This window comes from Rhinatrema bivittatum, chromosome 10, assembly GCF_901001135.1.
Source record: "Rhinatrema bivittatum chromosome 10, aRhiBiv1.1, whole genome shotgun sequence".
Taxonomy (NCBI): domain Eukaryota; kingdom Metazoa; phylum Chordata; class Amphibia; order Gymnophiona; family Rhinatrematidae; genus Rhinatrema; species Rhinatrema bivittatum.
The window spans coordinates 27,176,503-27,202,845 of NC_042624.1; the positions used below are offsets into that span (position 1 = coordinate 27,176,503).

Below are 26,343 nucleotides of genomic sequence, written 5' to 3' on the forward strand. Positions count from 1 at the left end.
ATCGTGAATTGGAGAAAATGAAATCCAGGCACAGTATCACATCCATGCTGAGCACTGTCTGGAATAAGTGAAGACCCAAGGCAACTCTGACAAGGCCTTCACTTCCAGTAAATATTTTTCCAGAGGAATTACTCTTATTAGGAGATAAAAATTGTTTCTTTTAGGGCTTTAATAGATATTTGTTCTTGATCTTTTTATAGTAGCAAAAGCTCCAAGTTAAGTTAGTGAATCGTGGCATTTCTAAGGAGCTAATGTCCTGTCCTCCAGTCAATCAGATGGCTTAGAATTAATCAGAACATTCTGCTTAGTTTATGAAATATCATAAAGATGTAATTTGATCTCTGCTTTTACATAGTGTAAATAAACCTTCTGGAGCCCTGCTTTCATAGTTTAAACTTTCTCTTCCAATCCTTGGTGAAATTACCCTTGGAGTTTACTAGTATGCAGTTGAGTTTAGCCCATCCGGTCAGGGTTCCAAGAAATTTTGAATATCTTCCAGCAGCTGAATTTCTTTTTGCCAGGAGATTAAGGTTACAGCATGTATGGATCTAACAGACTGAATGAATGATTATTAGATTTTATTAGATCTTTAGTGCACTGTTGCACATTTGCATTTACGTCTCCAAAAAGAGCCCAGAGTTTACTAATATGAAAAAAATACAATAGCATATTCACCCAATACATGAAAATATAATAGCTATCCTCATAGTTCTCGTTATTAAAAACAATGCAAAGTTAGCTGTTTGAACCATAAAACTTGATTTGTTTGTTCTTAATTTTATAAACACTGTGGATATATATCAAAAAAATGAAACAGTGATTAACATATTAAATAATAATCAACTTGTAGGCAATCATATATAAAGTGGTAATCCACAATACATTAGAACCAAATTTTGATCCTTACTGTAACAAACCGCTTACAATATAATCATCGCCCATATAACATAAAAAACAAAAAAGTGCAAACATTTATCATTTTCTTTTTAAACTTCTTGTTAAAAATTGCACTGCTTAACTTATCATTGAGCATGAAAAAGTCTCATCCTCCTTTTAAAATATCCGACACAGCCGTGTTTTAGCACGTAGTAGCGCCAGCTTCAAGGGTTCCAAATCTCGTCTGAATTAAATATGCAGTCATTTACCACTCACTCTTCATGTTCTCCTGGGAACTGAAATGGAAAGATGAGTCTAAATACTTTCATCTGAAGAAACATGTGACCATGTTAAACCAAGAAAAATAAGGCGCAGTTGTTGTGAATGATGGCTCAATTTGATCACATGATAATCATGACCAATCAGGAAAAAGCTAATACAAGCACCACGATTAAAATACTTTCATTCTTACATGTACATGTTATACTTAAAGTAAAAAATATCCTGTTTGGTGGCCAATATATCAGAATCAAATCTCTGTATCCTATTCCATATCAATATTCAAACCATCTGGATGAAGTGTTCACAATCTATCAATCCAGCTGAGTTCTCTTTTAGATCAAAGTGGATCTATGTCCCCACCTCTCCAAGACTGTTTCACTTGGTCAATAACAAACCAACATCAATCTTCAAATGAGTAGCCTTTGTCTCTACAATGTGATATTAATGGACCTGATAACTTATTGGTAGAAGTACAGCTGCAATGTTCTATCAGGTATGTTTTTACCGCTCGTTTAGTCTTTCCAATGTAGAATAAAAAACATAGACATCTAATAATGAATATCACATAACAGGATCGACAATTAGTAGTATTTCTCAATGTGTATACACTATTGGTATAAGGATGCACAAATTCAGTCAACTCCAGGGACTACAGGTACATAGTACAATTGCTACAACTTTTGTGGCCAATTATTTGTAGATCAAATTACAGTTTGTTCTAAACCATACTTTTGAAAACAATTACCATATGTTGGAGTGTAAGTTCGGTTCCAATTTCTAATCCTGCCATGGTATTTGAAGTGATATCATCTTTGGAACCGTTTGTTTTGTAGACACAGGCCTTGTAATGTTTTAAAGTTTATCTCAGCTTTTCAGAAAGTTGATTATTGGTTTCCAGCATTTCCCAATTTAAACATAGCTATGTGTAGGACAAAAATGTCCAAGAGCAGAAGCATGAATCAAAGGGGAACTCCTGACCTGACAATGGATTATAAACAGTTGTGACGGGGTCACTATGCTAGACTAGATAGGAAGAATAAAGCTAGGAACCAAAGATTCAAGGGAAGGGGGGGAAGGAAAATACAGCAACACCAGGCTAGAGACGTCTCTTGGTTCCTTCCCCCGGATGTTACAAGGACAGAAGAACCACAGGTGTGGGAGGTTAAGGGTGGGACTTCCCTGGAGCCAATCAGCTGGTGGAGGAGGAGGAGTTTCCACAGGATAAAAAGGACTCCCTAGTAGAGCAGTGTCAGTCTCCTGCGGGGGACCGAGGAGGAAGGATCTGATTTCCTGTCTGCTCTGGAATACTTCGAGGCTGGACATTCCCCAACCGTGTGAAGGACTGCCGCAACTATCACAGAGAAGGTGAGCGCGGGGTCTTCTGTTGTTGGACGAACGACAAGGATACTTTGCCTGGAGAACTGCCAGTGGGTGGCTGTACCTCTGGGGAAGGGTTGAGGTCCCAGAGGTACGGAGGGAGGTGGCAGTTGGGGCCGGACTTTTGAACTATGGACTTTGAGAGGGACTTCTGAAGCCAGTGGTTGGAAAGTGAGTTGCTGGCTCAGTGGGGAAGGCATCTGCCTTCCATCCAGGTGGTGAGGGTTCAAATCCCACCTGGGGACTTTTAAGATAAATACATTTAAACTGCTATTTGAGTTTCCAGGGAAGCTCTGTCAAGGTTTGGACCCGGGAACGGACGCAAGCAGACGGTGTACGGACCAGGGAAAGCGTCACAACAGTAAAAGAAGTAGATAGTGAAAATGTGGAATAATGTACAAATTGTTGTGAACAATGGACTAGTGGACCCTTGGGCCGGCCTACAGGAGACTTGGGAAGGACTTCACTGGTCTCGACTGAACAGGCCAGGAGGCAGACCGCTGGCGGACAGGTGGAGATGGTTTCCCCCTGGAAGCTGGTACTCCTCCGGGAGGAGCCCTTGGGAGTCCAGCCGCTGGGACTTAAGAGATTCACCCTGGAAGTCGGAGCTCCCCTGGGAGGGGCCCGACCGCTGGGACTTAGGCGAGGCTCGGCGCTGGACCTAGGATAGGTACAAGAGCCAATGGAGTGGAAGCAGGCGAGTACCAGGCTTGGACGAGGCAGGCAGGAACCCGGCTTGGGCTGTAGACAGGCAGGAACCCATACAAGAGAGCAAGGCGAGTACCAGTATGGCAGGCAGGCAGGAATGGAGTAGCCAGGGCGCTGGCGGACTCCGGGGCTCGAGGCAACGGGGGACCGAGGGAACCCTGTTGAAGGCGCTGAACAGATGTCTGCGGTGACCCTAAGTAGGCCGCGGCGTCTGACATCAGACCAGGGGCGAAGCCACCCTCGGGCGGGAAACTGCCTAGAAAAGCGTGGGGCAGCCGCACGCGTGCTCCTAGAGGCAGGCCAGCAATGGCGTCTCCCCCCGCGGGGATGCCCAGGTTCCGACTCCGCGTCGTTCCCAGCTGGAAAAGACCCTCGAGGTAAGGGCCGGTACGCGAGCCTCGTGGACCGGACCGCAACAGTAGCCCCTCCTTTACGCCCCCTCTTAGCAGGCCCAGGTTTACCTGGGTGATCTGGGTGAAAGATTTTAATCAGATTCTTGTCCAGGATGTTGCGGGCTGGTTCCCAGCTTCTCTCCTCGGGGGCCAGTGCGGAGGAGGCAAGGCACACCTTCTGTGGATCCAGGATGTACCGGGGCTTCTCAGATATCTCTTCGACCTCGGCGGCTTGAGACAGTGCGTCAGCCCGGATGTTTTTTGAGCCGGGGCGGTATTGTAATGTGAAATTAAATCGGTCAAAAAACAGGGACCAACGGGCCTGCTTGGGATTTAGGCGCTGAGCCTGACTGAGATAGGCGAGATTCTTGTGGTCAGTATAAATAGTGATAGGGTGGTTGGCTCCCTCCAACCACTGCCTCCATTCTTCTAGGGCTAGTTTCACCGCCAGCATTTCCTTATCACTTATGCTGTAATTACATTCTGCCGGAGTGAACTTCCGAGAGAAGTACGAACAGGGAAGGAGTTGTCCCGTATCCGTATGTTGACTCAAAACAGCCCCGACTGCGATACTGGAGGCGTCCACTTCCACGATAAATGGCCGGTTCGTATCAGGGTGGCGAAGGCAAGTGTCTTGAAGGAACGCCTGTTTAAGCTCCTCGAAGGCTTGGCAGGCAGAGGCAGGCCAGTCCGTCGTATTGGCTCCTCTGCGGGTAAGGATAGTTAGTGGGGCCACAATGCGTGAATAGTTGGGAATGAACTGTCGGTAGATGTTCGCGAATCCTAAAGCACTGTAATGCCTTCAGGCCCTTTGGGCGTGGCCAGTTTAGAATTGCTGAGACTTTATCAGGATCCTTTAGAAATCCATCGCCGACACAATGTACCCCAGAAAGGGCAGGGATGACTGCTCGAAAGAGCATTTCTCCAATTTTGTGTAGAGATGATGATGCCGCAGAATCTGCAGAACTTGGTGGACATGTTGTCGGTGCGTGGGCAGGTCTCGCGAAAAGATCAAGACGTCATCGAGGTAGACTACAACACAGCTGTGCAGCAGGTCGCATAACACATCATTCATTAAATTCTGGAAGACCACAGGGGCATTACAAAGACCGAAGGGCATTACGAGGTATTCGTAATGCCCGTCCCTGGTGTTAAATACGGTCTTCCATTCATCGCCGGGGCGAATCCGTACGAGGTTATAGGCCCTGCGTAGGTCCACCTTGGTAAACACTTTGGCTCCTTGGAGCCTATCAAGTAATTCAGGAATCAGCGGGAGCGGGTAGCGATCCCGCTTAGGGATGGCGTTGAGGCCGCTGTAATCAATACACGGCCTCAGGGTGCCGTCCTTTTTTCCGACAAAGAAGAACCCCGCCCCGGCGGGGGACTTCGACAGCCGGATAAAGCCTTTAGCGAGATTCTCTGCTATGTACTCCGACATAGCCTTTGTTTCAGGCAGGGACAAAGAGTACACAAGACCTCGAGGGGGCGTCGTACCCGGCAGGTGGTCTATGGCACAATCATATGGGCGATGCTGTGGAAGGATCTCTGCCTTGGACTTGGAGAAGACATCGGCGAATTCTTCATAAGGCGCCGGGAGGTCAAGATCAGAGTGCAGAAGCAAGCAGGCGGGGGACTTTGGCACCTTCATGCAGTGAGAAATGCAGAAAGGACTCCATTTTGTGATCTGCATAGTGTCCCACTGGATCATCTGTAAGTGTTTCTGGAGCCACGGTAGTCCGAGCACCACGGGGTGGACGGCCTTCTCCAAGATCAGGAAGACTATCTCCTCTGTATGGAACGCCCCGGTGTGGACAGTGACAGGGGCTGTGAACGTCACGTTTTGCCCAGGTAGTAGCGTACCCTGGATGGACATGATCCGCAGCGGGACTCCTCGGCTCTGCATCGGAATGCCTAGTCGGGTAACCAGTTGTTGCTGAATGAAATTGCCCTCTGCCCCTGAGTCCAGGAAGGCGAGGGTCTCCAAGGATCCTCCGGGGTACTCCAGCATGATAGGCAGGGTGCAGTGAGGAGCGGAAGTGCTACCCAGGAGGAGCTCCTCTCGACCTCCTAGGCTTTTAGAGTTCTCCGCTTGCTCCCGACAATGTACCAGAAAATGGCCTCTCTGCCCACAGTATAGGCACAGGCCCAACAACCTTCGGCGTAGTCTCTCCTCCGGGGAGAAGGCGGTAAGTCCCAAAGAGAAGAGGCCCATATTAGAACTCTCCCGTCAAGCAGGGACAGGATATAGGCAACTTTAACGGAGTCCGTGGGAAATTGCTGGGGCAATAAAACGAACCTGCTGAGTCACTGGTTGAGGAACCCGCGACAGGTTCTGGCATCTCCGGCATAACGTGAGGGTGCGGGAAGATGCGTCGTAGACGAAGATAACACCTGGGATAGAGAGGCTACCGCAGGCAAGGGTTGGGTACTCATAGCCTCTAATCTGGCAGCGAGCTGCTCAACAGAACCAGCAAGGGCATCTAGCTGTTGCAATTGCAGTTGTTGGGAAACCCATCCATCAGGTACTGAGTCCATAGTTAACGGAGGGTGCTCGGCACCGCTGTTCAGGCGGCCGCTAGCTGTCCTATGGAATCTATCAGGTCAATGTCTTGCTGTTGCTCGTACATCTGATGATGTATCTGTTGAGCCATTCCTGAAAGGTTACGGACTCCTGAGGAATCTGCCGAGTCCATGGCCTTGCAATCTGTTGTGAACAATGGACTAGTGGACTCTTGGGCCGACCTACAGGAGACTTGGGAAGGACTTCACTGGTCTCGACTGAACAGGCCGGGAGGCAGACCTCTGGCGGACAGGTGGAGGTGGTTTCACCCTGGAAGCTGGTACTCCCCCGGGAGGAGCCCTTGGGAGTCCAGCTGCTGGGACTTAGGAGATTCACCCTGGAAGTCTGAGCCCCCCCGGGAGGAGCCCGTAGGGGCCTGACCGTGGGGACTTAGGCGAGGTTCGGAGCTGGACCTAGGATAGGTATGACAGCCAATGGAGTGGAAGCAGGCGAGTACCAGGCTTGGACGAGGTGGGCAGGAACCCGGCTTGGGCTGTAGACAGGCAGGAACCCATACAAGAGAGCAAGGCGAGTACCAGTATGGCAGGCAGGCAAGAACGGAGTAGCCAGGGCGCTGGCGGACTCCGGGGCTCGAGGCAACGGGGGACCGAGGAAACCCTGTTGTAAGGCGCTGAACAGGTGTCCGCGGTGACCCTAAGTAGGCCGCGGTGTCTGACGTCAGACCAGGGGCGGAGCCACCCTTGGGCGGGAAACTGCCTAGAAAAGCGCGGGGCAGTCGTGCGTGTGCTCCTAGAGGCAGGCCAGCAATGGCGTCTCCCCCGCGGGGACGCCCAGGTTCCGACTCCGCTTCGCTCCCAGCTGGAAAAGTCCCTCGAGGTAAGGGCCGGTACGCGAGCCTCGCGGACCGGACCGCAACACAAATTTTGTTTTTATTACTCTCTCAAGCATTTGACATTCTGAGGAAGTTGCTGAAACTTCTGTGATGGAACTTGTATTCATGTTGATTGACTGCTGCTGTGACAAATAGAATATGTTCCATTCCTACTTTTGGAAAGACAGAAACCATACAAAGCCCATCTAGTCTGTCCATTTATCTTTCTTAGTGAAGTACCCCATGCCCTACTGGAGTGATATCAGGCATTTCCCTCTTTTTCAAAAATCTAAGGCTGCTGTGTGTTTTTCCCATGCTATCTTGAATTCCAGTACTGTTTTTCCTCCACTGCCTCCATTGGAAGGCTGTTCCATACATCCATTGCCCATTCCATGAAGAAGCTTTTTTTGTTACGTCATCTCCTATCCTCTTGTCATGAGCCTTTACTCTAAAATATCTTTTCCACTGCCAAATGCTTGACCCATATGCATTATTTATACCTTTGAGTCTTCATCATATCCCCTCATCTCTCGTTCCTTTAGGGCTTATTTAAACCTTGCCACATATGGCTCATGATGTAGACTCATTCACATTTTGGCAGCCATATTATGGGCTGCTTCCATATTCTTTGGAGACTCCAAACTCCAGCTGAGGTCGCAGGATTTTCCTTCGGTTTTTATATCCCCTCTGGGGCCTTTCCTCATAGTTTGTAAAAGTCTAACTAGCCATGTACCAGTCGGCAGTTTATATTCAGTGGGCTGGTGAGTGGGAAGGCTCCCCGGATAAAGCTCTGGGAGGATGCTCAGTGGAAACTTCCACAGAAGAGGCCCAAATACATTTATCGGGGTAATTTTAGGTCGGCTGTTTTTCTGACCAGCTAATTTAGCTGAGTGGTGCTAAATATCAGCGTTCACCAACGAAAATATAACTATGTCCTCAGAACACCTCTATCACCACTTCTTTTTACCTGGCTACATTTTGTGCAGGTAATGGAGCCAGTGAGCATGGGAGGGAAATCTTGAGTTTTGTCTGGGTAACTTCAAAATTACCCAAATCTTTTAAAAAGTGACCTCTTGACCTGGGGGAGGATCAGAGGGATCCCTCTGACCTTGTGGGTGGTGGTCCCTAGGCATGTGCCTATGGGGTAACCTGGCACTGAGCCCGGGTTTCAGAGGCCAGATCTGGGACTGAAACTTAGCCACTGGGCCAGCCACCTTTCTTCTGTAATTCTGCCAAGAAGTTTGGATAATATCATGGACTCTGTGATCGGTGACAGAGCAAAACCTTACAGCCCTTTAATATGACTGCCCATCATATTGTCAAACGTTGTATATGAATATCAAAAAACTGCTAACCCTAGTATTTATCTAAAAAAGTAACAGCCTGTGCTGCTGTATTGGCTTAGCCAGTGAGCTATTGTAATGCTTAGGATGTTGCAGTTCTCTTTCTCTTCCTAACAGTGATGCACCATTAACATAATATCAGGGAAATTGCATATTTTAAAGTGAATTTTAAAAGGCAGGCACATGAGCATATCCACCCAATTTTAGAAGTCTCGATGTGCGAATACCTTGCATCGGGGGGGGAAAAGAGCAGAATGTGGGCGGGGCCAAGGGATGCGCACGCCCAGGTATAGTTGAGCGTAAAGTTGCTTCTTCCTTGGAGAAGGTGTAAATCATATTAAAAATAATTTCCAGGCATCTAAGAAATGTTTGAGGAAGTTTGAGGACCCCAGCTCATCGGCTGGACGCACGCCCTCATTTACGGGTCTGTTAGCACACGATTTATAACCTCTGCGCGGAGGAGATATAATCGCCATGTATCTGGGGGCGTGCTGACCCCCCGTGTATGAAAATGACCATCTTGGGGTACATGGGGATCCCTTGCAAGATTTTGAGCCTTTCCTAAATCTTAGGAATTTCTTTTCATGGGTTATTTTCTCTCTTAAATGTTTTCAACTGATTTTATACAGTTGTTTTTTTTTCTTGTTATGGTGAAAGCTCCAACTTAAGGAGCAGCAGAAATACTTGTGCTTTTTGTAAGCTTTCTGGTATGGGTCCTGTTGAAAAAACGATATTTTTATTGGGGGTTTTTGCATTGCTGTTTGTTGTAATTAATGCTCAGACCCTACAAGGAACAATATACCTTTTATTAAAATGTCTTTCTTCGGTCTGTTCGGGAACGATCTTGTTTCTTTTGGGTTTTGTCTGGCAGGGGCTTATGTTGCTGGTATTTCTACAGTAATTTCTGGTAATTTAATATCCACTGAAGGCAGATTTAAAAAAATGTGCAACTCTAATGAATCCCAGGCATATGCTGGGGGAGGGGTAAATAAACATCCCCATCAGACTGCAGTGCCCCAAAGCAAGGCCCAGATTTAGTTCATGCTGTGCTCATCTGGGGGTGGTTATCAGCGATCCTAGATTGTAAACTATTTGCTGCAGGTATTCCTTTTATCCCTTGTCATACCCCCACCACTATAATCTGTGACGGGGCTCCAAGCTTTAATTCGGTCTCCATTTCCACTTAATGCTCTGGAAAGCAAGGATGCTGCTCTTAAAATATTAGTAATTACTTCTCTGAGAAGATTTCAGAATAGGGAAACCTCTTTTCCAACAGTTAGCCAGACTTCTGCATCCTAAAATGTCTATCTTTAAAAAAAAAAAAAAAAAAAAGGCATCTTGAAAGGAAGAGAAAAGGCCAAGGAAAATTAACATAACATGCGGGCAAGCTACTTTGGAGTTAATGCACCCAAATTCTTTTTGGCCTCTGGAGAACAACGAGGGGAGACATGTAAAGAAGTGTTAGAGGAGCAGATAGGAGTCTTCACCAGGGATGCTTGATGAGTGCTCTTCACTGCCCACATAAACAGAGATCGTGTTATCTTTCCCATGCTAAAGCTGATTTCTGTATTGTTGGACAAGCAGTTGTGCTAACTACAGTTGGCTATTGTCATTTTTTATCCGTAGGCCTCCCAAACTGTTATCCTTAGGGCCTGCAGATACTCCAGAACGTGGCCCGCCTCGTGCTCATATTACACCTGTGTTGAAAGAATTGCCTTGGCTCCCTGTGGCATACTGCGTTAATTTTACAGCCTTAACTTCCATACTCAGAGCCTGCTATGATTATGGTCCTTCTTACCTAACTCAAGTACTTGTTAAATATATCCCGACGGGTTCACCACCGTCAGCTGACAGATTCTGGCTTGAAGCGCGTTGTAGTGCTTTCTCTGTAGCAGGGAATGCCTGTAAACTGCTCCACAAGCAACTTAAGGCTCATATTTTCCATCTGGCTTTTGGCTGATTTTTTATGTATTTATTTGCCTGTGTTTTGTATTTTATACTCATATTTTGTTTTACCATTGTCTGTTTTTTCTGTAAACCGTCCAGAATGGTTGTTCTCCTATAAACAGTATAGAAACATCTTAAAATAAATAAATACACATTTTCTGCAAGCATGCAAACCTTTGTACATACATCAGACCTTCACCTTCTCAGACCTATAGCATGGGAGTTCTCTGGGACTATAGGGCGTTTACTAAAAATGTTTGGAATTAGGGATGTGCTTTCGTTTGAAGCTACAGAGACAATGGCAGCGTCATAGTCTGTTGTTTCATGTCGTTTTGTAAATTAAACAGCAAATACATGAAATTGTTCGTTTGTTCTGGTTTAGTGTGTACTAACTTAAAATAGTGTGCACGCTTTCACTTTCTGCACACTATTTCAAGTTATTGTGCACTAACTCGATTTCGTGCACACTAAAAGCAAAACAAAAATCAAAAAACAAATTAATAGAAAGCAAAACTTAACAAAAATGAACTAAAAATGAAACACAAAATGATTGCCAGGCACACCCGTAGCATGTTGTATAGCTACATTAGTTAGCAGAGCTCAATTACTCCAGCTTAGGACTGAAACCAGTTATTTGCGCAATATAAATATGTTAAATAAATAGCTCTACTTCCAATCCTGTTTCTGTCACACAGCCCAGGGGGAGCAAAGCTTTTGAGCCCTGGCCTTCCCTTCCATTCATACAGTTGGTTGGGGTCCCCCAAGATAGTTTACTGTATATATCTGTGTGTGTATGTATATGTGCATTCAGAGAGAGACAATCGTGAGAAACACAGATAACTCATACCCAGACCAAAAGAGAGTGAAACAGATCCCCAGCCAGACAGACAGACAGATACCCCCACATGCAGGCAGACAGAAAGCCAACACCCAGACATGCCACACCTAGACAGTAAAACAGACACATCCCAGGGGAGGCAAGATGGCCGCCGCCTAACAGGATCTGTAAGGACCGTCGGGGAAAGGCTGTTTTCCTTTTGCAGTTTGCTATGCTTAAAATGCCCCATACTAAAAGAAAGGGGAGACTGCGAGGGGTGAGTGATAACTTACCCCCACAGGAGCCCTTTCAGCCTTGTATCGACGGTTTCTTCGGAGGAGCAACAGCTTCAACGCCGGTGAGCCAGGTCGCTGGGAGAGAGACGCTGGAGCGCGCGTCCTCTCTCCTGACCCTTGACACCTCTTTGAGCCCCGGAGATCCGAAACGGCCTGCACTTTTTTCCAACATCGCCACAGCAGCAGGTGACTCGGCAGAGACGGAGGCTCCTCAGGCAATGTACCTAAGTGGAGCGGGAGTTACTGACCGAGAAGGAGATCCAGGAGGAGCGCGAGGAGGAGACGCTTAGCAGGGAACAACTTTAGAGGAGGCAGTATCGCGACCCCTGCAACAGGAACAACAGACCCCAGAAACATCTACCCTGCAAGGAATTGTGCAGTGTGGGAGAGGTTTTATGGAGGAGGGAGAAAACCATCTTAGAACCATGATTGCAGGTACTGGAACTCCAGTTGTTAATGCAGGTACACTTGAAGGTATTTGGTCAGCTCTGAGATCAATTGAACAATCTTTAAAAACGCTGTCCCAAACAACATTAGACACTAGAGAACAGACTATATCAAATAATAATTTGGTAAAATCATTTAATAAAAAAGTGGAAGATCTGGAAGAAAGAATAAATTTATCGGAAAAGGTCCAACAGAATTTAATAGTGTCTGAAAAAATGTTTAACAAGAGACTAGAGGGAGTGGAGAATGCATTGAGAGCTCATAATTTAAGAGTCCTAAATTTTCCTGTTCAGCAGTTAACTCCCCCTCTAGATTTGTTTAAAATTTACATGACGTGGATACTAAAGATCCCAGAGTCTGCAATACCAGTTATTGTAAAAGCCAATTATCTCCAGCAGAAAGATCAAGCAACAGAACAAGCACCAGCTGGGCCTCAACCTGTAAACTTGGACTTAACTAATTTTTTGGAAACGTCATTGGATTCAGAGATTGTCCAAAGAAAACCTATGCTTGTATCATTTGCTTTCCTTTCTGAACGAAATCATATATTGAGACTATTTCTAAGAAATAGGCAGGCTTCTCTCTTTGGCCATCCAATCTGGATCTATCCAGACGTAATAAAAGTAACACAGACGAGACGCAAAGAATTTCTTTCAATGAGATCTGAGGTATTACAGTTAGGAGCAAGTTTTGTGTTAAAGTATCCATCAAAATGTTGTATTTATTACTGTAATGTGCAATATGTCTATCAAGAACCAGACCAGCTCAGGGTTTTTCTACGGTCATTACCCCAAGGAACCTGCAATACTGTTTCGGCAACATGATATAATTTAAGCTGTTGTACTATTGGGCTAGCGGCCTGTTATATTTCTGAGATGTTTATGATTACATTTGATGCTCCTTTCCGCCTCCCCCTTATTTTCTTATAATTTTGATGTTGGTGATCAATGAAAATGATTGTAAGTTTTGTTTAATTTTCCCCTTAAGATATTGTTGTGATCTAACAACTATTTTTCTGTACAAGAATTGGCTTGGGTTAATTTCAAAATTTTGAAAATAAAGAATTAAAAAAAACCAGGCACCTCCCCCCAGACAGAAGCAGATACATGTCACCCAGACTGTTTCACACATTTTTCCTATGTTTTACTTTCTCTCTGTTTGCTCCGCTTTATTTTCTCATGTTTTGCTTTGCTTATGTAACTGTTTTATACTTTTTGCCTTTGTCCTCCCTTCCTCATCCCCTTCTTTATTCTATCGGGCCTCTTTGCCCATTCTCTTCCCCAGTCTCGCCACTTCTTTTCCTCTGGCGGGGAAGCGTTGTGCTCTCCCTGATCCTCAGCAGGAACTCCTTGGCTGCCCTTCCAGGGTTGTGGAACCCTGCAGGGGCTGCTCCCAGGTCTGGTTCTGCTGCAGACTAAGCAGCTCCTCTCCCTGGCCCGCTGAAAACACGCAGGCTTACAATGAGGTCCTTTCCTCCTGACTCGATAGCAGCCAGTGTGCCCCACTTCAGGATTGTCCAAGCCCGCTCCCAGTTTGCTCACCCCTGACACAACCTATTGCCCATGTATTTCACTTCCACCCCTCTCTCTCATAGCATATACATAACTCCCACTTAAAGCTCACTCATATCTTTTACTCAACACAAGAATTTAAGTAAATATAAAAGCTAGTGTTCTACAAAAATTCTGAAAATTAAGCTGAAGTTGCTTTGGTGCTGGCTCCAGAGAAGGGTGAAAAAGTGAGCTGTAACTAGGCCCCTTCCATATCCCATGACCACTGCTGCCGGGAGTCCACTCCCTTCTTCCTCTTACCTCTCCAGGTCTGCCAGGCTGGAAGGTATTTATTGTAAATGTATCTTAAACTCTTCAGCTGCATTTTGAAGAGTTTTGGAAGGACTCTGTGCTCCTAGGACTTGTCTTGCTTCAGATTACCTTGCATCCCGCCTACTCTTCCTCCTGACAGAGCTGGTATTCCTGGAAAGACAGCCAAAAGGAAATACAACATCATTATGGTATCTTTTGTCAGGTTTATGGCATTTTCCAGCTGGAACCACGTTAGGACTGCGGAGAATAAAGTAGGAATATATGTTCAAGGCGTCTTTCTAGCATCTTTTGCCTTAAAAATCTGGTTTTGTGGCTACCACAGCAACTTTTATTTGGTTTTCAGTTTTATGTCAGCTTGAACTGTGCGGCTGCCTTCAGCTCATTTAAGATTTAAGGATTGCATAAGCTCACACATTCTCAGTTTGACAAAGCCTGGACTGTCATGAAAACAACTTAGAGGAGAAGGGTGTACAAGGGGAATTAGTTGGATTGTATCCAGATGTGCATTTGTAAGGCATCATCTGTTGACTCCACCCCCACATCCTGTCTGAAGAAAAGCTTGGGTTTTTTTTTCAGAAATAACCTGGGGTCATTTGAGAGAAGTTGTGATGTCTAATTGAGCCCCAGATAGCAAAGCACATTTTTATGAACTTCAGTACATTTTTTTGTCATGTCATTTTTCACTTGCTTTAACCCTAGTAAGATGATTGTTTGCTGCCTTTGTCTAGCCCTGGCTCTAGATCTCTTCAAAAAATCCTGGACATGTAAAGCTTCTATATAAGGAAGCAGACAGATCTGTGTGACTGATCCTGCCACAGTGATAGTGTAAATGTGGTCTAACATAAGGTTTCCCAACCAGCGCGCCACCAGACCTGGCCACGGAAAAGTCACCACTGCATGATGCTTAAATTCAGACCAGAGCCTGGGCTCTGTTCTCAGCACCCCACACAAGTAAGCATCGCCATCAGTGGCTCTTGAACATGGAGCAGCTGCTTTCTGAGGACCTGTGTAATCTGTAATTAACAGCTCTCCATGCAGGCACGGATAGCTGGGCCCTGCTTTGTTTGGCGCACACAGCACCTCCTCTTCTCCCCAGGCTGAGTGTGCAGTGAGCACTGGATGTGACTCACACTGAGCTCTGGCAGCCACAGGCAGCAGCCAAGGTAAGTAACAAAGCTGCTGGCTGCTCTCCTCATAGCCACTTCTCTTCCCTCTCCTGCATTTGCAGTGTATACAGAGGGATCAGTGCCCCCTCTCTCCCTCAGAGACTGCTGGGGCTTCCAGTGCTTCCTTGGCTCTTCTTTTCACCATACGAGTCCTCTCCATGTCCACACTGCCTTCCCCGTGGAGGCTGGTGGCCCACGCATTTTATTAAAGTAGTCGTGTCCTGGGCTTGAAAACTGTTGGGATGCGCTGATCTAAGACTTCAAGATCAGGCTGTATCTGCTATGCTTTGTAGCTGAATAACTTTTTTACTCTCTACTCTTGCCTAGGGAACAGTTGATAGTGAGCGTAGCAGGCAGCAGATCTCATTTTATTGGCTATTGCCATGATAAGATCTTCCCCCAACTAACTGCCACTCAATATTTTCTAACTAATTATAACTATTTCTCTTATGAAATGAACAAAGAAAGTGTCTCCTCTTTTAAAGTCAAACAAAAAGTTTCAGAATGTTTTGGTGAAAGGGCCGATGTACTAACTTGTAATAAACCTTACCCTGCACAGTAACATTGTTCTATATATAAAGTTTTTGCCGTGGATGAAAAATTCTCTGCGCACAAGCCATTCATCTAAAAGCGAATAAGAAGATTACCAGATCCATCGCAACTGGCTGAAGGCAGCAAATCAAACAGCCTCTTCCCGAGCTTTCAAGGAGATTCTTCCACTCCATTGGATATGTGCTCTGCGAGGCCGGGTGCGCACAGTAATTATAGCACCGTAGCACGGTGTGAGCAGGCTTTTAAGGAGGGTCTAACAGGAGCATGCATGGAAAGTCCTCTGAAGACCTTGCTAGAATTATCTAAGAGAGTGGCCATGTCTGTGCTGTTAGATGATGTCAGCTACTTGTGTGGCTAATCTTGTGGTTCTGGGAGAAAAATGTAGCTTTAATGCAAATCTCAGCAAGTTTGCTACAGCTGTATCTTCAGTTAGGGTAACGGAAATACAAATGGAGAATTATGGGCAGTTAGTATTCATCCTCATGTACTAAACTATGCTAAGTTGTGTTATTTACTGCAGTTTAGTTTGCTAAAAAAACCCCCCCCCCAAAAACACTTGCAACCCTGAAGGATGGTGTTAACGATATGCTGCAGGAGGGATTTCACCTCAGAAGATTCTGGATCACTTCTCTGACTAATCTGGAGCTCCTGTTGGAACGAAAGTGATTGAGAGTTGGAGGCAGAAACAACAGAAGAGCAAGAGAAATAGGAGGTGTGGCCTCAGCTGAGAATGCCACAGGTAGTACAGAGCCTGGTTTGGAACCCCATGCACCTCTGTATTGTGCTTTCAACCTCTTTCCATCCCAAGACAGCCTTTCCTCCAGGGCTCGTTGCTGACTGGATGGCCTCTCCCCTCCTCTGGTGTGCAGTCCCTGTACCACCTTTTACAGCAGACAGCAATATGCTGGGATGCCCCCGAACAAGTGACCACTATGGCTAGCTCCTTCCACCCCTTCTCCTTTGCTGATGTGAATTTCTTATTGGACCCGTCTCCTAGAACGTGATGAAGGGGAAAGTAATTTGCCTTAACCTTGAAAAGGAGGTCATGGATCCTGCCTCTGGGTGGTGGCGTCTCTGCTCTGCTGTCTGCCTCTGATGCATTTTCACATCCTGCAGTTCTGGATGTGGAGGAAGCTTCATCCCTTTAGACTGTTTCCTCTCTTATCTTCCCTCCCTCTTCTTGTCTTTTCTCCAGGTCTCCTTATCTTCCTCCTCTTCCCCCAGCTCTTCCATGTTACCCTTCTCCACCCTTCAATAGCTTTTCACGAATCTGTAAGGATAACTTGGATGGTCAGTCACCTATGGTAGCCTTCCAAATTTATCACACTTTAATACATCAGCTCCAGAGAGAAGATAATTGTGCCAATTCTTGCTTTTACAGATGTGGAAGGTGCAAATTTAGGATCCAGGGGAAGAAAAGCAGAGGCAGAAAACAATTATCAGTGTATTTTGTTCTGAAACCAAGTTAGGATGATTAAAAATATTTTTTATGTAGTTTAATCAAAGATAAATATCTTGCACCTCAGTTCTGCAAAATTCTAGAGCCATCTGAATAGCTGAATGTTTGGAGATATTCAGCTCATGATGTATTTTTTAAATATGCATAAAGATATTTATGCCATACTGGAGACAGTTCAACTCTCATGCAGAGCTTTACTTGTTAAATTTTCCACCTGCGGGAAGGGCCCGTGAGTGGTTCATTCACCCCCCCCCCCCCCCGGTGCCACCAATGCGGCTCAGCGCTGCTGCCGCCTGCCCTCCATGTGGCTGGGACACCGCCGTTGCTGGTCATCAATGTGGTGGGATGCTGCGCTGCTTAGTCACCGAGTGATGCCTTGCCTTGTGGTGGTGAGTTGCTGCCGATGCTGCTGCTTCCTGTGCAGCAGAGAGCTGCTTTTCTGCTGTTTTTTTTGTGGCCTGGTTGCCGCTGACATACTGCTTTTGCACCCGACGTCCCTGCTCTGCCAGCATTCCTGCTAGGCGCAAGCATCTCTTCTTCAGTTAAAGGGCCAATGGTGGGAAAACCCGTGGCACCCTCCAATGTCGTCATTGAATGCCCTATAAAAGGGCTCTTCAGTCTTGCCTTTGGGGCCTTCACATGGTCTCTTAGTCTCTTGTCCTGGTCTTCTTTGGTTGTCAGTTCCTGGTTTCCTGTGGACTTCTGTAGTCCTTGATCTGTTCCAGGTCTCCTGTGGTCTTGTCTGTCCTGGGTCCGTCTTCGCTGGATTAAGTCTTAGGAATCCTCTTAGTTTTAAAGTCTTGTTCCAGAGTTCCAAGTTCCTTGTTTCTGAGTCCTGTTCCTGGTCTTTGGAAAGTTTTGTTCCAGCCTGGTCTTCAGTGTCCACCTGGTCCTTGTCTTCGGTCTTTGCATGGTTCCTCGTCCTTGCCTGGATCCTTGTCTTCAGCCATCGCCTGGTTCCTTGTCATTGTCTGGACCTTGCCTTCAGTCTTTGGTTCCTCGTCTTCACTTGGACCTCTGTTTTCAGTCTGGTACGGTCTCCAGCCTTGATCCTGGTCCCACATCTTCTGCTCGGCTCCACTTCGGTCTTCAGTTCCAGCTTGGTGCAGCTGCAGTCTTGATTCTGATCTTTAGTGGCTCCTTGTCATCTCCTAGCCTGTGTTTACCTGCCAGCATCGGGGACCATGGCCAGCCCTGGAGTTGTCAGTCGCATTGTGGCACAGGGGCTCACACATACCTGAGGTCCAAAAGAGTCTTCAGAGTGGCTGGAGGGCTACCCCCAGAGACCAGCCCTGGCTGCTGGTCCTCTGACATTACTCCTGTACATAATTTGATGCATATCACTGAATATCTGAGACCAGTCAGATTAAATGCGCATTGTACTATTTCTTTCCTTCCTTCTACTGACCTTTAACCTGAAACATCTGTGAGGTTAGAGTTTAGTTTCCTATTATATTTTTCCTCTTTAAAAGGTTAAAATTTCTAAACCCAAAATGTTTGTGTTGGGAATCCCGGCTGCAGACCGCCGCAGCTGGGTCCCCCTAACTTACTCAGCAGACACCAGTCTCCGCCCGGTCCTGATGGGCATGCCGCGCGGGGCCTCTGTCGCGGCGTTCTCCCTACGAGGGAGATGCCGCCGACTGCTTCCTAGGCTCCTCCCCTCTAGGCGTGTGGCCTAGCTCCACATTTAAAGAGGCCGCAGCGGGGTCCCCCTAACTTACCCCACATTTAAAGGGGCCGTGGTGGGAAACGTCGGCCGGCCCCCAATGATGACATCACTGGCTAGGGCTTTATAATCCCACTTCCTGCTTCCCTTCCTTGTCTTGGCAACAGGTCAACTCATGAGAGTAGCTAGTTGCTTGTTGCTGTGTTCCAGTCTCCGTTCCTGTGTTCCAACTTGTTCCACATCCCATGTTCCTGCTCCTGTGGTTCCGCTCCTCTTCCAGTTCCTGTCCTTGGTTGTCTCCTCGGCTCTGACCTCTGCTTGATATCCCGATTCTCCTGTCTTCTGCCCGATCTCCGGTTCCTGCTTGTCTTCAGCCTACCCCGACTTCTGGCCTGGTTTACTGTCTTGCACCGCTGCTGCCCGCCTCTACTCCTGGACTGTCTCTGTTCTTCCGGATCTCCGCCAGCCTCGACTCGGACCAATTACTGGACTCTCTCTCTGCCAGGAGACCTTCGCCTAAGTCCTGCTGGCCCCGGCACCCAAGGGCTCAACCTGCGGGGAACGAGGGCTGGTAAAGCTGAAGCTCCAGTCTGGTCTCCTGGTCCTGCACGGCTTCCCGGCTTAAAGTACCATTAGAAGGCCTCCCCCCTCGGTGGATCCATCTGCTGTCAAGCTGGTTCAAGGGTCCCCAGTTGCAACATTCTGTTCATTCATTCTCTCTCCAGGATTGTGTCCCCTGCTGTAGATGGCAGTAACGATTTGCTGCCATGTTGTTGACCTGGACCCTTTTCGAATTTGCTTCCTTTTCCCCATTGCAGCTGGAGTGGAAGGTGGAAGCCAGCCCTGACCTGGCACATTTTATTTTATTTTTTCAGAAAGTTTCCAATGGATATTGTAGTTGCTAGGGAACACTCCCCTACTGACTTTATTTTAAGTCATGGTGCCATAGCTGCAGTAGTGTGTTATACAGAGCTTAAATAAAGTTTGTTCTTCAGAGCATTGGGTTCAGTGAAATGGTTACTGACTGGACTTTGCAGCTGGTGGTAGAAAATGATTGATATGACATGCTATATATCTACACTGTAAGAGGGGACACTCAACTCGGAGCAGGTTTGGGAAAGGTGGTTTTACATACACAGAGGGGTAGATTTTCAGAGGGTTACACGCGTAACCCCCGAAAACATACCCCAACCCCCCCCCTGCGTGCGCAGAGCCTATCTTGCGTAGGCTTCCAGCGCGCACAAGAAAGCCCCAAGAAAGCCCCGGGACTTACGTGCGTCCCGGGGCTTTCTTGGGGGGGGGGGGGGCGTGTCGGGGGCTTGTTGTGACCGGCGCGTCATCCGTGGATGTTCCGGGGGCATGGCCGCAGCCTCCGGACCGGAACATGGCACGCGGCAGCTGGCCTGGCGCGCGCAAAGTTACGCCTGCCTCGAGCAGGCGTAACTTGTTCAACAAAGATAGGGGGGGGTGGAAGGAAAGTTCCCTCCGAGGCCACTGCGATTTTGGAGCGGCCTCGGAGGGAACGGAGGCAGGCTGTGCGGTTCGGCGCGTGCAGGCTGCCGATTTTGGGCAGCCTTCCACACGCCAACCCCGCATTTTAATGGATACGCGTGGCTACGCGTGTATCTATTGAAATCCCGCGTATTCTTGTTCGCGCCTGGTGTATGAACAAAAGTACGCGTGTGCGCAAATTTATAAAATCTACCCCAGAGGCATTAATTGCAAATTTGATATGACTAATGAATTGCTATCATTTGAATAAATGAAAGGTACCAAGAAGAGGAGTTGATTTATACAAAGTAGTTGGCAGCTTTGAACAAATCAAACCACCCCAAACTCGCCCCAAGTTGAAAGGTAACGCATTTTGATGAATGACCTGGTTTGTTTGCAAAAGCATATAACAAAAAATGATGGCTAAATACAGTTTGTTCAGTTTCCAGTATTCATGTGTGATTGAGCTGTAACTTATAGACTCTAGCTTGCACACATGTAATAGTGCTATTGTGGTTTTCTGAAGAATACCTAAAACCTGAGACACCAGCGTCTTTTGTACTGGACCTTGAATTGTGCAAGAAGTACATTGGGGTCAGGATCAGGGTCGCTCCTACAAAAACAGCTGGAGTAGGAGGATTCAGGCCAGCACAAACTCAGCACAGAAAATGAGTGGAAGGTGGGAGGGAGCACTCGTCTAGACTGAAAAAAAAAATCCACTTTTATTTGTTCATGCCTGACATCTCATGTTTCTGTGCCCTTCGCAGTAGGTTTTTATCCTTCTCCTTTTAGAAACTCCGTGACTCTTTAGCATGCTTTTCCAGTTGATCCGAGGCATATTTACATTCACTCGAGTAATTTTGTTTCAACAAGACTCCTAGCAGCAAACTCAGCCAGGTGCCCACAAAAGAGACGTTCCAGGACACGAGGTCCATGTGTGCTTTACATATGTTTAAGAATCTGATTAAAGAAAAACTAAAATTGTATCGAACTGCCTAGAAACCAATCAGCGTGGGCTGAATTTTTCTTCTAATCCAGAAAACGTCTTTAGCAGTTCTGCTCTCATTTGAGAGCTGGGCAGTTTTTTTGTATTTCTCTGAGCGAAAAGCAAGATGCCAAAGAATCCTGGTGTGGCAGCCATGGCTATTTCTCTCCATCCCTTTCCCAGTTGATATGCTGGCAGTGCTAGGCAGGCAGCCCACAAGGGGACAATTGTGTCTGGATCATCATAGCACCTTCTCGCCACAGGCTGCGCCTCTTTTGGAAGATTTAAACCACCTGACCTGGCAAAGGGCTGGGCTGACCTTAAATATGGAAGATTCTGCACGGCAGGAAACAGACGAAGAGGGCTGGAGAGAGTTATGTAAACCTCTATTGATCTCAAAAGAGATAATGTACTGGTACTTCTGTGCAATAAACCTGGCATTTGAAACTAGAGTGTGCACAAGGAGCTTGCCAGAAATTGGAAGAGGGGGCAGTGATAACAGGGAGCTGACAAATATAAGCCATGCACATGTAAGATTTTGAATTGGACAAAAGAAATGTGTAAAATGATACCATCTTAAAACAGCTGAGAGATGCACACAAAAAGAACCGGACAAAGAAAGGGGAAGGCTCAGTGAAGTGTGATCTGTAAATTCAATGAGGCCAGAGCCTGCATAAAAAAACATCTACTGAAGTACATTGGTTGTATACATAGGGGGTAGTTTTCAAAAGAATGTACGTGGTTAAAACAGAATTGTCCTCATGTAAAAGCAATTTTGCTATGATATGATACTTTATGCATGTAAATCTTTTTGAAAATTACCTCCATAGTGTGCAGCTAAAATAATTATTTAGAAAATACCATCAAAGACACAAGATAAGAGAAAAAAAATCTCCCTAGAAACTGCATATCCACGGAAAAATGGAAGCAGTGCATGTAGAGGTGATGCTAGTAGATTAGTACTTTCGAGATACCAGAATACCAGATCTTCTAAAAGTTCCTTAAGAATCAGTCTGCAGCACGTTGCACTACCATAGGAAGATCTTCAAGTCATACGTTCCAACAGCACATTTAAAATCACACAGAACCAAAGGAGATATGAACCGAAGTGAGCGGCATCAAAATAAAGTTTAATGAGAACCAGAAACAGTAATTAGGGAATTCAGGAAGAGTATAAGTTCAGTTAAAACATCACTAAATAAAACTGAAATGGAATAGTACTGGTGAAATACAAGTCTTCATGTTTCACATTCTGCTGTCTGAAAAATATACATAAAAATGCATTTAACTAGGAGTTTCACTGAACTACACAACATAATCTACACTTTCATCATGAAAGAACAATTATAGAAATATTCCAAAAGTAATTCCTGAAAAAATTAAAAAAAACCCCCAAAAGTCTTGATTGCAGAAGTCTTCACACTTTTTGTTGTAGCAAACCCAAATTAGCACCAGTTTAAACAATTACAATGCCCATAATAAGTTAGAGCCCATCTGTATCCAGTCACAGTAGCTGAGCTGATGTGAATACACCTGTTTCTGTTGTATGATGTGAATTTGAAGTAAAGGTCAAAGCATCCCGAAGAAAGAGCTGCCAAAAAACTCCAGGATAATGTTATTTGAAGGTGCAATTTAGTGGAAGGTTATAAGAAAATTTCAATGTGCCTTGGGGCACTGTCAGGTCCATCACTGTAAAGTGGAAAGAGTTTGGCACCACCAGGACACTGTCAAACAGGTCGATACTGTAAGACCGCGGGAGAGCGGACGAACGCCCGCTTTGCCGGTGCGTGCGATTCAGTATGCAAATTAGGCGACGCGGGAAAAACGGGGAAAAGGAGGCGCTAGGGACACTAGCGCGTCCCTAGCGCCTCCTTTTTGTCAGGAGCGGCGGCTGTCAGCGGGTTTGACAGCCGACGCTCAATTTTGCCAGCGTTGGTTCTCGAGCCCGCTGACAGCCACGGGCTCGGAAACCGGACGCCGGCAAAATTGAGCGTCCGGTTTTCAGCCCGGCAGCCGCGGGCTGAATTCAAATTTATTTTTTTTTAACTTTTTTTTTACTTTTGGGGACCTCCGACTTAATATCGCCATGATATTAAGTCGGAGGGTGCACAGAAAAGCAGTTTTTACTGCTTTTCTGTGCACTTTCCTGGCGCCGGAAGAAATTAGCGCCGACCTTTGGGTCGACGCTAATTTCTTAGAGTAAAATGTGCGGCTTGGCTGCACATTTTACTTACTGAATCGCGCGTGCATACCTAATAGGGCCATCAACATGCATTTGCATGTTGAGGGCCCTATTAGGTGCCGCGGGTGGGCCGCGTGTTTTCCTCCCCTTACTGAATAAGGGGTAAGGGAAAACACGCGTCCAGAGCAGGCTGACAGTGCGCTCCGACGGAGCACACTTTACTGTATCGACCTGAAAGTGAGTGTCCACCATGACACTGGAGGAGTAGTCCAATGGTTAGAGCAGCGGACTGAGAGCTTGAAGCCAGGGCTCATATCGCATTGTGTCATTAGACAAGTTACTTCACCCTTCATTGCCTCAGGTACAAATAGGATCTGATTTACTAAGGTTTTTTTCTCCCATTCTGTGTCTATGGGAAAAATGCTTGAGTGTAAGCCTTCTGGGGATAGGGAAAATACCTACTGTACCTGAATTAACTCACCTTGAGCACCCAATGAAAAAGGCCTGAGCTAAATATAAATAAAGATGTCCTTCTGAAATCAGTAACCATGGGTTAAGAAAACTTCTGCGGAAGGTCACTGAAGTAGAACCTCTGGTTAAGATTGGGGAAAATATTGACTATTCCTCAATGTCAAGATTACTCCACAAATATGGCTTGTATGGGAAGGTGGCAAGAAGGAAGCCACTGCTGAAGAAAAGCCATATTATGTACCATCAAGCAATATTTATGGGACACAGCGAGCATGTGGGAGAAGGTTTTATGGTCTCAGTGTTAGGAGATAGTTAAAGGGAAAGATGGATGTGAGAAGTACAAGCAGATTCTGACAGAAAACCTCTTCTAGTCTGCCGTAGATGTGGGACTGGAGAAGATTAAGCTTTCAGCAGAGCAATGATCCTAAGCACAAAGCAAAACAGCAATGGGAGTGGCAGAGCAAGAAGAAAGTGAACGTCTCCAAGTGGCCCCGGGAAAGCCTGGAGCCAATAGAAAATCTGTGGCAAGACTTGAACCATCCCGAGCTGACCTGAAAGGGCTTAAGTTCTTCTGCCAAGAAGTGAGAGCAAAAAGTGTACTATCCCGCTGGGCACAGTTGGTAGACACATACTAAATGACTCATGGCTGTTTTTTGCCGCAGAAGGGGTTTCCCCAAGCATTGAGTCAAGGGGTGTGAAGACTTATGCAGTTAAGACTGTTTGTTTTTTGGTTTTTTAATTCTTAGTTACTTTTGAAATATTCCTATAAACGTTTTTTCATGATGAGTATGTTGTGTAGATAAGTGAAACAAACTCCTACTTTAATTCAATTTGATTTGTATTTTTAGATAAAATGTAAAAATGTGCAAGAGCTTGAAGACTTTTACAAGGCACTGTATGTATGAAGATCCTGTAGTGCAAAATAATGAAGCAAAAGGGCAATCTGGCATACAGAAGAATACAGAAAGAGCAAACATCAAAATTATGGAATGGCTAGAAATAAGGAAAGAACTGGAAACTACATTGAGGAGACTCGTACTGGAAGTGCCTTGTCCCTGATGCAGTACTCAACGTACACCACAGTGTTTAATAAAACAGTGTCCATAAAACGCTGTACAACGAGAACATAGACTGGTTCAGTCCCACCCTGCACTTTCAGATGCCTCAAAGAAGCCTACGGTCCTCAAATACCAGTCGTATCCCAACCTCCTCCCCAAAATCAGCACACCTGAACCCAATCCGGGAGCGTGCACTATCCTTAGCGGGACCCATCCTATGGAACAGTCTACCAGCCGAGCTAAAAATGGAACCCCTGACTCAAACTTTCAAGAAAAAATGAAAAACATGGCTTTTCCGAAAAGCCTTCGGGTGAACACAACCAGACCTACAACAACCACCATTCCCTCTCTGAAACAACCTTGCCTCCTAGTGCAGTGGTTCTCAACCTTTTTTCTGTCGGGACACACCTGACAGATGGTTCTCACATGCATGACACTGACCCATGATTGTCACGGGGCTAGATATAAAAGTACAGTTTGCATCCATGGGAACCCCCCTGACCCACAATAATGGATGTAAAGCAGAATTATGACATTCCCCATACAACTCACCTTACAAAAAAGATATTCTGATTCTGGTGTCATCTCAGTAACAGCAACTCAAACTCCTTCTACTTCCAGGCTCAATAGCCCTACTTAAGAAAAGACAGCAGTTTACCACCAATGCATGTCCTCTTGAAAAAATACAACAAATAAGACTGATGCAAACGCTTTCATGCTAGTAAAATATCTCATCTCAGTAACAGACACAGAACCGACCTTTCATACTCCCAGGATCTGTAGTAAGGCACATAAACTACTCCGCACACAGTTACACTTGTATTATGGAACGCACTCAAACAGGAACAACCCTATCTATGAAAAGGCAACACTACAAATATTAAATCAGGCCCTAAAAACCAATACACTTCTTATTAGGAAAACAGAACTAGCAAGCAGCTATAGATCCCCACAGAAATAATTGTAAAACTATACTAATAAGCAGAATATATTTTTCAAAACAGCTATGAACAGAATAACGTCCAACAATTAAAAACTCATAAAAACTATTCAAAATTCTTGAAACACCAATAAAATATTTCAAAAAAGCAGACACATCACATAATATTAAATAATTAAAATGGCACCAGAAGCAGCAGTAGGGGCTAAGCTCTATACAGAAGCAGCAGTAGGGGCTAAGCTCTATACTCATGGTCCTCTTCCTTAGGGCCCATGTCTCTCACACACACACACACCATACCAGTCATGCTCCCATGACCAGTTTCTGTCTCTCACACACCAATCATCTCCCAAACAGTCTCTTTGACACATAACACCAGTCACCTTCCTGAACAGTTTCTCTCATGCCATACACACACACACACAGGCTTCCCACTCCCGTATTCTGCTTACATATATGGGCTTCCCACTCCCGTGTTCTACTTACATATACGAGCTTCTCACTCTCATAATCACTTTCTCTGTCTCACACACACACACTCTCGGTCTCTCACTCCCATGCTTGTTCTCTCCACATGCACAGGCTTCTCGTTCCCATAATCACTTTCTTTCTCTCTCACACACACACACAAACATGCACCAGTCACCTGATCTCTCTCATGCATACACACACA

General features: G+C 45.9%; 1 protein-coding gene and 1 long non-coding RNA gene across 8 annotated transcripts in view; one reads left to right on the forward strand and one right to left on the reverse strand.

Annotated features, from left to right (window-relative positions):
- The window catches only part of DNM3 (dynamin 3), a 694,116-nt gene that overhangs the window by 326,353 nt on the left and 341,420 nt on the right, over positions 1 to 26,343 (forward strand). The window lies entirely within an intron of this gene.
- On the reverse strand, positions 564 to 14,060 carry LOC115099773. The gene is made up of 2 exons (XR_003858881.1): positions 13,689 to 14,060; positions 564 to 1,172 (listed from the first exon to the last, which is right to left on the reverse strand). It is a non-coding gene; the product is annotated as an uncharacterized LOC115099773 (long non-coding RNA).